Here is a 10,713-nt window from a genome sequence, read left to right on the forward strand (position 1 = left end):
GAAACTACGCGCAAGTTGCAAAAACAGATTAATGCGTCTGATTCTAAAACCGATGATCAGGTTAAAATACTGACTGAAAAATGTGATGAATTGGCCAGTCGTATTGATGTTATCGAAAATACTAATGACAATAAATCAGACGATACTGCACCGGTTTCTTTTATCCAAACACCTGAATTTCAAAATTTACAGCTGACAATTAATGAAATCGATTCATCTAACAACACGTTACGTCGGAAGTTATCAAATTTACAACAAGAAGTAACAGAGATGAAAAACATGTCAGTTAATAACATACCACAACAGACGCCAGTTTATGAACATGTGTCAGACTCACGCAGCGCGTATAATTTGGGTAATCTACAGAAAGTACGGGACTTAGATTCCGATCAACCGCAGTTCAATAGATTCTCTTACGATCCTGAACCTGTTTCATTACACAGAGATGACAATTTCGACTATAAACATTTTCTGTCAGTAAGAAAGTTCAAAATATTTAAAAACGATAGAACGCAGATTCACCCACTGGATTGGATTCAACAGTTTAGCTTTGCTCTTCCACCGACTTGGCCTGTAACACAAAAGCTAAAATTTATTTGCAGTGCGTAAATGACCTCAGGGGATTCATTACGCTTTAATGAATATGTGCCGTAGCGAGCATAGGGCCCCGAGCTGTAGTAGTGCTATTTCATCTTTAGTTTTCTGCACTGCTGCCTTTTCTTCTACTATCCTTTATATCTATCCAAACTGCTCTTTAACTATTGCTCTACCTAGTATTAAGAAACGTATGTAATGAAAACCGGATACGACAAATCTTTTACCGAATGTGACAATTTTCAGTAGGCACTCCAGTACCGCCGTAATTTTAATTACAGATAAAATCGTAATCATCAGTATGTACAAAATTTTCAGCAGTCGCAACCATATTTTTGTAACAATAGATGTTTTTCACCGCAACAGCATGAAAGTCAGCCGCTTAGCATACCTAACCAACAATGCAGTCTACAAGGTGAACCAAACTTTAATGTTTCGCCGCGTGCATGTATAGTCTCAGCTCCGACAAATAGTAACGCATGGCAGCAAAGAAATAACTACGTACAGACAACACTCTATTTCAATTCCTATCGCAATACACCGTATAGGAATGATTATTAGGACAGACGTAAAAAGAATGATAAGCACAATTTTCAGCGTACATTTAATAACAGTCGATCTTATGAGCAGCAACAACATCAGCAACAACAAATAATCATGAATGGAACAGACAATAGGTGTCATCCATAGCGTAACACGTCAGTATGAAATAACAGAACAGTTCATACAGTGGATATGCCACAACATTCTCCCGTAAATAATAACACGTACGATAGAATTTAACCAGATACAGCACAGATTGCATACTACAGTAACGCAAACATTACTTTTGACAAGCAGAATTTTGCTCACGAGAATGTTATTTGAAGCATGCTTTGTTGAATGCTCCACTTTTATCGCATCCAGATCTCACCAGAAATTTTTCCATTGCCACTGACAGCTCTAACACCGCTTTAGGTGTACATATTTTTCAGGAAATTGAAGAAGATGGTTCAATAGTAATTAAAAACATCGCATTTGCAAGTCGCATTTTGTCACCTGCTGAACGAAATTATTCCGTCACAGAACTTGAAACATTATGTGTTGTATGGGCTTTCACGAGATTTAGGCACTTTCTTTACGGCAGACATACCACCGTCTACACAGACCATAGAGCGATACAATTTTTACTTTCAGCTAAATTCACTCACGACAGGTTAAGCAGATGGAAACTATATTTACAGGAATTTAATTTTACAATAGTTCACATTCCCGGTACGCAAAATGTTATAGCAGACGCACTATCGCGTTCTCTCAGTAACAATCAGCAAGACGTAGCAACCAACTTCTGCAAAGCAAATTTCAGTGTCATGTACATTCAGCAGGTTGCATTTGAAAATTTTATTTTATCGTCATTACAGGACATAGCACAAGAACAAAATAAGGACAATGTGTGGAAAGAAATTAAACACCTTTGGCAAGATAGGAAAAATGTTACGATTAGGAACCACTACACTGTACGCAATGACATTCTGTTTCGCCGCTCTCATCCTGACAGCAACATTTGGTTATTATGCATTCCTGACGAACTGGTTAACAAACTAATTTGGTACACTTATTTAAGTTACGCACATTACGGAGCACGAAAATGTTTTCTTATACTGAGACAGAACTGTTATTTTACCAACATGGAAAAACGTATACGACGAGTTTTAGCGTCTTGTAAAATTTGCCAGAAAGCTAAATCAGACACCACTTCACATATTCCTCCTTTATATCCCATTATACCTGTGAAATTAAGACACATGGCCGCAGTAGATATTTTTGGTCCGATTCCGAGAACTAACAGAGGTTTTTGCTACATTTTTGTCGCTGTTGAGCTCACTTCAAAATTTGTTACTTTCACTCCGTTACGCAAAGCTACTGCTAAAACTGTTTCGAAAGCATTTGTAAAACATTTTCTATTTCATGTAGGGCATGTAATGAAAGTAATTTCTGATAATGGATCTCAATTTCGTAGTAGTGTATGGACACGCATGTTACGAGCTAGAAACATTTCTCCGATCTATATATCCAAGTACCACGCTTCTTCGAACCCTTGTGAAAGATTAATGAAGGAAATTGGTAAGCTGTGCAGAATATACTGCCACAAAAGACATATTGATTGGGATACACACATACTCTCATTCCAAGATGTAATTAATTCCATTCCAAATGAATCCACTATGCTATCTCCGACTGTTATACTGAAAAACGTTGAACCACCGAACAAAATTAAAGAATTAATAGAATTCCCCAAAAATCGTCGCCTACGACACCACGAAATAATTGACATTGCGCTGAACAACATCAAACGTGCCGCAGAGCGCCGGAGAAGACAGCAAAAACAGGTTTGTACACGCCGCGACTTTCACGTTGGACAGAAGATATTAGTACGTACACACTATTTATCCAGCAAATTAAAAGGTAAGTGCAGTAAATTTGAACTTCTATACGCAGGTCCGTATCGGATTCGCAGTATACCTCACCCCAATGTTGTACACGTCGAAACTTTGAGAACCAGAAAATCGAAAGGCAATCACCATATCTCAAACATTAAACCGTTTATTGAGTGAAACCACTGTATGATTCAACACACTATGATGCCATTTACTAATGCAATTAATTCACCTGACTAATTATTGATGATTATCGTATTTTTTTTCTTGGCAAGTGCCCGGCAAGGTAAGGTTAGCAGGTCGCTTTTCTTGTCGTTACACATCAGACCGTGCACATTTTCCATTTTTTTGTGTATATGACTGTACTCCAGTTTTGTTTGTATGCACTATGAAATAGTTAAGATATAACACACACCAGTCGACTTTGACATTTTTTTTTTGCCTTATGACATCTCAACATCGTGACTGTTTCACATTTTTTTTTGCTACTGCATTGTATTATTCTGTGTACATTTTTTCGCATCCGAACACTGTCAATGTCTTGGACATATTACGTTTTCTGTCATGTTATGCTGTATGGTTAATTGTGTCACCATAAACCAGTCATTATTTAGTGGGTATAGGATTTAAATGCAAGACATTAATCTTTGTTCATCAATTTCAGAAAGGAATGATGATTCTAAGAAATAAATTTAACATAAATGGGAATTTCACCTACGGAATAAACGAAAGGAGATGCAATAACTTTATGAGGAAGAGTAAATGGATCAGGATTAACAAACATTAACAAGAATATACTATACTCATCGAAGAATAGCAGTCTTAACTAATTTTTTCTTTCAGAATACAAGGTGATTGATGCAGGCTGTCAGAGAGAACTACACATCTTAGTTTTAGTGATGAAATATGCTAGAGATAAGGAATAGTTGTATAATGAGTAATGAAGTGATTTTTTGCAGATGATAATGAATACTGATGAATAATGATGAAGGATATGATATTATGAATAATGAAGTTTTTTCTTTACAGGTGATGATAATGGTGAAGTTATGATAATATGGATAATGAATAATGAAGTTTTTTCTTTACAGATGAGGATAATGTTGAAGTTATGTATTTATGCTACGTAGTTATTTAAGTATTTGTTGCGGTTTGCTTTGACAGCAGGTGTTACATTGCATAGTAGGATGACGGAAAGTTTTGGAAAGGACAGCTATGGAACACATTTTATACACATTTCACTACTTGTTAATTCGAAGTTCACTACTTTTCAGCATAGTGTGCGTTTCTTCTTTCAGGTCAATAATCCGTTTTTGTATTTTTTCCAGGAGAAGTTTTTCATGACACTTACTAAACCTGTTACTTATTATACCTGTTCTAGTACTTGCATTTTTATATTATTTACCCATTTGTGTTTATCATTTATAAATGTGATCACATGTACTGCCTTGTTACATAATCTTGCTACAGCTGACTCATGACGAATGACGTTACCTATCCTCATTTGCAGCAATAGGTCAAAAGCAAAAAGTATTATGCCTCAGCAATTAATTATCGATCCCAACGCAATGCATTGCTACCAAAAAAATGTATTACCAGTCCCACATAATGTCACTAGTTTATGATAATTCTGAATAATACTGATCAACTCTGAATAGCATGTCACTCGAGTAATGACCTCTTAATGAGACTATATTCAAAATAATGCTTTGTCACTAGCTAATAACTGCCACTGTTTATTGTAATGCCTGTGATTACTAATGATTTGACTGTAATTAACTGATTTTTAATAATGACTTTGTAATGATCTGAATAATACTGAATGATGAACTATGTTTTATTCTATTCAATACTTGATGGCCACTGAGTGCCAATAATTAATGTCAATCAACGAAATTGTTATTAATTATGCCATTAATTAACTCTTATTTTCAATGTTCATACTTTGTATTTGGAAATGAATGTGACTGTTTCATAATGCTTTGTAATTAGGAAAAGACTAATGATTCTTAATAGATTGGAATGACACATAATTAATTAACTATGGTACTGTTTAATAATGCTTTGTAATTAATTAAGGCTAATAATTCTTAGTATATTGAAATGACAAATGATTAATTAATTAACTGTAATTAGACAAATGATTAATTAACGACAAATGATTAATTAACTGTAATTATACAAATGATTAATTAACTGTAATTAGACAAATGATTAATTAAAGACAAATGATTAATTAACTGTAATTAGGAGAAGGTTAATGATTCTTAATTATACTCTGTAACTGAAAAGAATGCGATTATTTCATAATATTTTGTAACCAGGAAAAGAAGGCTACTGATTCTATGTAAAACAATTAATGAACATTTTTCTGTAATACTACATACTTGGTACAGAAATGTTCAATAACTGGGCTATGAATGCCACGAACTATCAATGAAGACTGTAATTGTCAATATTAAGTGACTTGATGTCCTTCACCTCATAAGCTGACTACCCTGAATTACTGCAATGTCCATTTGTCCTGTTTATCCCAGTGATCATGGAGCACTATATTTGGTTTTGCACTAATTCTACGTTGGTGTGCCTTGTAAGAGTGTGGTGTTGACACGACATGCTGTCCACCACCATGAGCGATGAAGACATTATTATGGTCCCACTGTTTGGTGTACCTAATGTACTGCCAAAATGAAAACATGGAACATTACTACGACAGTTCAGTGTCTTGGCTACACTGATAAATTCTGATGGGAAAAGAACTTCAAGTTGTGTCACTTGGTGTTGTACTACTGTGGAAAGATATGGACTTTCAGAGCAGCTGTGTGCAATCTAAAGTGCTACAACCATGATGCAATCCTTCCCTTTCCTATCCTGATTCTTGTCACATAAAGAAAAAATTTTTTTTGGTAACATCATTTATGTTCATAGGTTATACATTTTTCGATTCGCTAAACTCCAGTGTGAGTACACTTATGTCACTGGTCGACATGATGTTTGCCATTATGTTTATTTGTTGTGAAAATACTAAAGACATTTTTCAGTGCATGTGCACTTTGGACATGAATTTTTTTTTGCCATTATGTTTATTTGTTGTGACAATGCTAAAGACATTTTTCAGTGCATGTACACTAGTCAACATAATATTTGTTCTGAATATGCTAAAGAATTTTTTCAGTGCCTGTGCACTTTGTTATCTGTCAAATAATTTGTATATACTTTTCTGATTTGCTACTATGTTTTGTACTCACATTTTGTCTTTGTCTGATATATTTTGTACTTAGTGCGTGTGCACAACATTTACTTTATGTACTACATCTAATTATTCTTGCCAGTCTGTTTATTTGTTCTGAATATGCTAAAGAATTTTTTCAGTGCCTGTGCACTTTGTTATCTGTCAAATAATTTGTATATACTTTTCTGATTTGCTACTATGTTTTGTACTCACATTTTGTCTTTGTCTGATATATTTTGTACTTAGTGCGTGTGCACAACATTTACTTTATGTACTACATCTAATTATTCTTGCCAGTTTGTTTATTTGTTCTGCATATGCTAAAGAATTTTTTCAGTGCCTGTGCACTTTGTTATCTGTCAAATAATTTGTATATACTTTTCTGATTTGCTACTATGTTTTGTACTCACATTTTGTCTTTGTCTGATATATTTTGTACTTAGTGCGTGTGCACAACATTTACTTTATGTACTACATCTAATTATTCTTGCCAGTCTGTTTATTTGTTCTGCATATGCTAAAGAATTTTTTCAGTGCCTGTGCACTTTATCTGTCAAAAAGTTTGTATATACTTTTTTCTGATTTGCTACTATGTTTAGTATTCACATTTTGTCCTTGTCTGATATATTTTGTACTTAGTGCGTGTGCACAACATTTAAATATTCTGTAAGTTGTAGGATTTTGTTAATTAAAGAAAAATTTTGCCGCGCTTGGCAAGTCCAAATGACTCACCATCGCTGCCAAATTTTTGCCCCCCGAGTGGAGGGTTATGAAACACGTATGTAACGCAGCAGCGATGGCGAGGCATTGTAGCATCTGTGACCAGAGAGTATGCGCTTGACCGCGCGAGTGTTGCGAGCGGTTCTCAGTCAGTAGTAGTCTTTGCGAGTTAGTTGTCGCTATGCAGAGTAGCAGTCAGTCAGTCGTTGCGAGTCTGTAGCTCTGTCTAGTTGAGAGCAGTACTCAGTCTGTAGTCGTCATGCAGAGCGGTCGGTCAGTAGTAGCAGCCCAGTGCGGTTGTGTGATGTAGGCGGTCGGCAACAATGGTCAAGATGAGGAATAAGGTATACTGTTAATTAATATAATCATTAGATAATGAAAAATTTTATTTATTGTAATTATTCTCCAACAAGTCTCCCAACAATAATTTTTTATTTCAAAAGCATTTTCTCAAAAGTTTAATTTTTTTTGAACTAAAGATCTCGTTGCACTTCCCATTTCATTCCACTTCTTTTTGAAGAAAAATTTCACTAGAATTACAAAAAAAAGGAGAATATTATTATTTGCAATGTAGTTCCTCCAAGTGGTGCGCAACAACAAGAGCAGATATGTGACATCCATTTATTCTGAGGTAAGACTTTAATTCTGATTGTTTTTACACAGGGCCAAAAACCGATATTTCGGTTTAATTGAATTTTCTTGTCACTGAATGGACTTTAATTTTTTGAAGGATTTATAATTGAGTCAGATTGCGAATTTCACATTTGTTGCCATTGTCAGTACATTTGATTGTAGGCAGGTTACGCATAGAGCCATGTCCATCAGCATTTCTAATTAATATCGTCCTTTTCTTTTCAAATTTTTGTGGGGAGGTTACGCTTGGCTCCCATTTGTATTAAGTATTGCTATATTTTCTTTAAAAAAAAAATTGCGGTGGGGAGGTTACATTACTCATTTGCTTTATATCATTGAGTAACAAAGGATTCTCATCTATAACTATCTGATACTTGTGTCAAGATTCCTGTATCCTTTTTTAAAGTTTAACTGTCACTAAGCCACTGCTATACTGAATCATGACAATAAACACAATATAACAGCACAGGGAATGAGTTGTTTTTCCTAAAAGTAGGCTACCTACTCGCATTACATTAATTTGCTTGGTACAGAAACTGCTTCAGGAATCCACAAACAATCGTTCTTCTGGTGTCTAACCAATTCCGCGATTCAAGCTCTCTACCTGTCAGTGCCAGAACATAAACATTTCTACATACACTCAGACGTCCTTGCAGGCCAAGTAGTGGGGAGCAGACTGTAAGAATGGCCGGCACATTAAAAAGCAAATATTGGGCTCGTTTGCTATCTCCTCTTCCGAAATACAATAAATATACAATTAAAATAGAAAACCACAGAAAGCAAAGTTTACACGATTTGCAAGCAGATGGTGCGCAAGGCTTTTTATCTTTTGAGTAAGAGTTTATTACAGCGATAGGAGGAGCATTGTGCCAAAAAATAAACGGAAGACATTCCCCAGATGACCCCTCTATAAGCGGAACGAAAGACAAAGAATAAGAAGATCTACAAAAAAATCATATGGGAGAAATAGAAGTGCAAGGTCAAGAAAGTTAAGTACATATTATGAAGATCTTATGGTTCAGTAACAGTTTTCCGCTCCTGTTGTGTTATTTTCAGTTCAGTGAAGCAATGAGCATAAGAAAATTTTAGAACAAGAATGCATATCCAAGAAGAAACATTAATGATAAAATACGCAAAATGTGGTAAACTACACTTCCTCTAGCCAATAGTAAGGAAGACATACAAGATAGGCACTGTCATACCTTACGTGAACACTATGTCAACTATGAAAGTGGAGCGAGAAATCATGGTCTTCAGTTGGAAAAGCCAGAGCAGTGTGGTTCGTGGTGGTCAGCCAGGACAGCGACCCATGATTGCTGTGATGGCGGTGTGTGAAGTGGTAGGTGTAACATGTGTTACAGAGTGCTGAATTATGTAGGCACGGTGGTCTTCAGCCCCGGTACTGCGAGAAAAAGCTTATAACGGACCCACGTAGCACGAGAAATATAAAATGTATTGGTATTAGCGGAATGTGACTGACAGCTGCATAGAACACTGAGCGTTCTCTGAATAAGCAACAAGGATCCAGATTGTGTTAAGAATATACTTTCTCAGGTTGAGTTAGATAGTGAGAGGATGAGTGACAGTCAAAAGGCAGTCTCTATTTGCTTTCATGTTGTAGTTGACAGCCGAGTCTTTTCTTTTTTCTATTGTTCGAGGAGTGCTGAAAAACAATACCTAACAACTTTTTTTATTCTGTTGTCTATATTGATTATGGTATTAGATGTCAGGCATATTACTTGGCCGACTTTCGCACTGTGATGATACTAGCTGCAACCCTTTGTCGTTAGATAGTTCTGAGTTCTAGCGTGTAACGTGGAGGTGTGTTACGGAACTACGTCGGTGCGTGAGAGACCCTCATAAATCGGAAGTCACGAATTCCAAGAGTTTGTCCACACAAATAGCACCCTATCCTTCAGCATGACAATGCTAGACCGCACATCTGTAACAATCCGCCGCTTTGGGCTCTTTGTCATCGACCATCCTCCACACTGTTTCGACCTGGCCCCATCCGATTTTCATCTGTTTACAAAACTTGAAGAACATCTTGGGGGACGTCACTTTGATAGTGATAAAGCAGTGCATGTGGGAGTGTGATAGTGGTTCCGTCAACAAAGACAAACATTCTACAGTGACGGTATCAACGAACTGGTCTCTCGTTGGGAGAAATTTATTCGTCCCCACGGTTTCTATGTTCAGAAATATATATACATTAAAAACAAAGACGTAGAATGTTAATAACATTTGTTTCATATAAAAAGCTTTAAGAGTTTTCGCGTAAAAGGATCGGTCGCTTTAATTTTCAGGATTTCTCTAGTACGTTCTAGTAATTTTTAAAATTAATTCTCTCTGTGCAGTACATATCCAGCTGGGTTGCAATCGTGGTATTGCTTTTCCTTAGAAGGAATTCTGGCCCTTGGCTGTAATGCACCTATAACTGTTAAGCTGGTTTTTTCAGTCAGCGCCAGGAAATTTTGTAGATGGTAAGTGTCAAAGTGAATACAGACTTGCTGACCTGCATACACTTACATTTATTTAAATGTTGCCCATTGAACGACTTTGGCTGGTATCTGCACCATTTTCCTTTATTGGTTTTAATGTAATATGCTGCAGCTAAGACTTTATGAATATGTCATAATACTGTAAGCTTCGTGTATTTAAGTGAGAATTGGATGTTCGTTCAGTTTTCTAATGCAAGCATGCTTCAGATAATATAAAGTCGCACAGTCAAGAGAGCCGAGTTCCCGATTATTCTAGTTATTTGTTGTACATATTTTTGTTGTATTATATAAATTGTTATTTTATGTTTTCAACTCGTGTTTTTTTTTTTTTTTTTTTTTTTTTTGTCTTTTCGTTTACTGTTTCAAATATGGGTATTCTGTTAACTGAAAATAATAAGTAACCACTATAATGATACAAAATCCACACAGTAATCACATATGGAAATGCTTAAAACGTAACGTTCTTGTACACCACGTACTCAAAATGAATGACATTTCTTCACATAATACACAGGATGGACAAGGCAATAAAAAACGAAATTCAGCATATGTCGCAAATTGTGGGGAACGCTCCTCTAAATATCCTGATTTGGACCAGGCGTATTTCAGTACATTG

This window comes from Schistocerca americana, chromosome 7 (assembly GCF_021461395.2).
Source record: "Schistocerca americana isolate TAMUIC-IGC-003095 chromosome 7, iqSchAmer2.1, whole genome shotgun sequence".
Taxonomy (NCBI): Eukaryota; Metazoa; Arthropoda; class Insecta; order Orthoptera; family Acrididae; genus Schistocerca; species Schistocerca americana.